The sequence below is a fragment of the Crotalus tigris genome, unplaced genomic scaffold (assembly GCF_016545835.1).
Source record: "Crotalus tigris isolate CLP2741 ecotype Arizona unplaced genomic scaffold, ASM1654583v1 scf7180000019245.846064, whole genome shotgun sequence".
NCBI lineage: Eukaryota > Metazoa > Chordata > Lepidosauria > Squamata > Viperidae > Crotalus > Crotalus tigris.
Window position 1 is genome coordinate 127,007 of NW_024097453.1, and position 4,179 is coordinate 131,185.

Consider the following 4,179-nt stretch of genomic DNA (forward strand, 5'->3'; position numbering starts at 1 on the left):
TTTAAAAAAAGTTAAATTACAGAATGTAAAGATTTAAAGGCCTTCTTAGATACTCCCTGCAGGAGAAGGTTGAAAAGGAGGAAGTGTGTGAAAAGAAATTGGGGGACCAAAAGGCTTTCTGCCCTTCTTCAAAAATATATTTAAGAGGTTTTGTAGGAACAGAAAAGGAGTGCTAGGTCTGGATGCAGGTAGAGAGAAAAGCAGCAAAAAGCCCAGTGGCAAGTGGAGAATTTTGGAGAGCTATGAAAGGAAGCCAAGTAAGTAAGTAAGTAAGTAAGTAAGTAAGTAAGTAAGTAAGTAAGTAAGTAAGTAAGTGTTGTTGTTAATTGCGAAGTCGTGTCCGACCCATCGCGACCCCATGGACAACATTCCTCCAGGTCTTCCTGTCCTCTACCATCTTCTGGAGTCCATTTAAATTCACACCTACTGCTTCAGTGACTCCATCCAGCCATCTCGTTCTCTGTCGTCCCCTTCTTCTATTGCCCTCAATCTTTCCCAGCATTAGGCTCTTCTCCAGTGAATCCTTCCTTCTCATTAGGTGGCCAAAGTACTTGAGTTTCAACTTCAGGATCTGGCCTTCTAAAGAGCAGTCGGGGTTGATCTCTTCTAGGACTGACCGGTTTGAACGCCTTGCAGTCCAAGGGACTCGCAGGAGTCTTCTCCAGCACCATAGTTCAAAGGCCTCAATTCTTTTGCGCTCAGCCTTTCTTATGGTCCAACTTTCACAGCCATACATTGCAACTGGGAAAACCATAGCCTGGACTATACGTACTTTTGTTGGCAGGGTGATGTCTCTGCTTTTTAGAATGCTGTCTAGATTTGCCATAGCTTTCCTCCCCAGGAGCAAGCGTCTTTTAATTTCTTGGCTGCAGTCCCCATCTGAGGTGATCTTGGAGCCCAGAAAAATAAAATCTGTCACTACCTCCATTTCTTTCCCATCTATTTGCCAGGAATTGAGAGGGCCGGATGCCATGATTTTGGTTTTCTTAATGTTGAGTTTCAAGCCAACTTTTGCACTCTCCTTCTTCACCCGCATCAAGAGGCTCTTTAGTTCCTCTTCACTTTCTGCCATTAGAGTGGTATCATCTGCATATCTTAAGTCATTGATATTTCTCCCGGCAATCTTAATTCCAACTTTTGATTCATCTAGCCCTGCCTTTGTCATGATGTGCTCTGCATATAAGTTAAATAGGCAGGGCGACAGTATACAGCCTTGCTGGACTCCTTTTCCAATTTTGAACCAATCAGTGGTTCCGTGTTCGGTTCTCACTGTTGCTTCTTGACCCGCATATAGGTTTCTCAAGAGACAAATGAGATGGTCTGGTACTCCCATCTCTTTAAGAACTTGCCACAATTTGTTGTGATCCACACAATCAAAGGCTTTTGCATAGTCAATGAAGCAGAAGTAGATGTTTTTCTGGAACTCCCTAGCTTTCTCCATGATCCAGCGTATGTTGGCAATTTGATCTCTAGTTCCTCTGCCTCTTCGAAATCCTGCCTGTACTTCTGGTAGTTCTCGATCCACATACTGCTGGAGTCTAGCTTGTAGGATTTTAAACATAACTTTACTATGTGAAATGAGTGCAATGGTGCGATAGTTTGAACATTCTTTGGCATTGCCTTTCTTTGGAATTGGAATGTAAACTGACCTTTTCCAATCCTGTGGCCACTGTTGAGTTTTCCAAATTTGCTGGCAAATTGAGTGTAGCACTTTTACTGCATCGTCTTTTAAGATTTTGAATAGCTCAGCTGGAATACTGTCACCTCCACTAGCTTTGTTGTTGCTCAGATTTTCTAAGGCCCATTTCACTTCACATTCTAGGATGTCTGGTTCGAGGTCAATGACCATCTCATTGTGGTTATCTGGGATGTTAAGCTCATTCTTGTATAGTTCTTCTGTGTAGTTTTGCCATCTCTTCTTAATCTCTTCTGCCTCTGTTAGGTCTCTGCCATTTTGGTCCTTTATCATGCCCATCTTTGCATGAAACGTTCCCTTCATATCTCCAATTTTCTTGAAGAGATCTCTGGTCCTCCCTGTTCTGTTGTTTTCTTCTATTTCTTTGCACTGTTCATTTAAGAAGGCATTCTTATTTCTTCTAGCTACTCTCTGGAATTCTGCATTCAATTGGGTGTATCTTTCTCTTTCTCCTTTGCCTTTCGCTTCCCTTCTTTCCTCAGCTATTTGCAAAGCTTCCTCAGACAGCCATTTTGCTTTCTTGCATTTCTTTTTCTTTGGGATGGTTTTAGTTGCTACCTCTTGTACAATGTTGCGAACTTCCATCCATAGTTCTTCAGGCACTCTGTCTATCAGATCCAGTTCCTTAAATCTATTTGTCACCTCTACTGTATATTCATCAGGAATATGATTTAGTTCATACCTGAGTGGCCTAGTGCTTTTCCCTACTTTTTTCAATTTAAGCCTAAATTTTGCAACGAGAAGCTCATGATCTGAGCCACAGTCAGCTCCTGGTCTTGTTTTTACTGACTGTATAGAGCTTCTCCATCTTTGGCTGCAGAGTACATAGTCAATCTGATTTCTATGTTGACTGTCTGGTAATGTCCATGTGTAGAGCCGTCTCTTGGGTTGTTAGAAAAGAGTGTTTGTTATGACCATCGTATTCTCTTGACAAAATTCTATTAGCCTGTGCCCTGCTTCATTTTGTTCTCCAAGGCCAAACTTGCCTGTTATTCCGGTGATCTTTTGGCTTCCTACCTTAGCATTCCAGTCCCCCATGATGATAAGGACATCATTTTTTGGTGTTAATTCTATAAGGTGCTGTAGGGCTTCATAGAACCGGTCAATTTCATCCTCTTCAGCACCAGTGGTTGGGGCATAGATTTGGACTACTGTGATATTGAATGGTTTGCCTTGGATTCTAATTGAGATATCGAAGTAAGTAAGTAAGTAAGTAAGTCCAACACAGTGCTAGGCTGCATTAACAGAGGGATAGAATCAAGATCACTTGAAGTGTTAATACCACTTTACAATGCCTTGGTAAGGCCACACTTGGAATACTGCATCCAGTTTTGATCACCACGATGCAAACAAGATGTTGGGACTCTAGAAAGAGTACAGAGAAGAGCAACGAAGATGATTAGGGGACTGGAGGCTAAAACATATAAGGAACGGCTGCTGGAATTGGGTATGTCTAGTTTAACGAAGAGAAGGATGAGGGGGGACATGATAGAAGTGTTCCAATATCTCAGGGGCTGCCACAAAGTGCCTGAAGGCAGGACAAGAAGCAACGGATGGAAACTAATCAAGGAGAGAAGCAACCTAGAACTAAGGAGAAATTTCCTGACAGTTAGAACAATTAACCAGTGGAACAACCTGCCTCCAGAAGCGGTGAATGCTCCAACACTGGAAGTTTTTAAGAAGAGACTGGACAGCCATTTGTCCGAAATGGTATAGGGTTTCCTGCCTGAGCAGGTTGGACTAGATGACTTCCAAGGTCCCTTCCAACTTTACTACTACTACTACTACTACTACTACTACTACTACTACTACTACTACTAAGTTGTTGGTGAGCAAAGGAGAAAAGGGAAGGGAAGCAGACAGAAGGAGAGGAAGGCAGAGCAGTTCTGAAGATAGAAAAAAGAGGAAGAAAGCAGATAGGACGGATAGAAAGGTGGTATATGACTATAGCTAATTTTGGCCACAGAAACCCAATTTTGTTGAAAAACCTTCATGTGACTTTTAGGCCTCTCATTCTTGGCTCAAATCCTTGACCTAAAACTCCTAGAAGGCCACACAATACATAGTCTTATCAAAGAACAGGTACCATTCTGAATGAGGACAATATGGAAACAAGGCTGATTCCCTCTTCCTATCATAAACAGATTGCTTAGAATGTGCTAACTCCTCTTTTCATGTGGCAGATACATTAGCTAGAAAGTTTTGCATACTTGAGTACTAGCCTTATCAGTTAGGGACAGAAGGGCGAGGGCTGTAATATTTTAGTAATGAACCGCCCTTTCAGAAGGGCTATCCTCTACCAGGGGTGTGAATATTTTATTGCTTATTGCCTATCGCTTGCTAATGATCATGTGCCTTGGTTTTCCAAAAGCGTATGGAAATTATTCTACTTTGTGTATTGGGGGCTCTGGATTTGTGATTTAATCCAGAGATTTTTTAAAAAAACCAATTATGTTAGACCACAAAAGAAATAAATAGCAAAA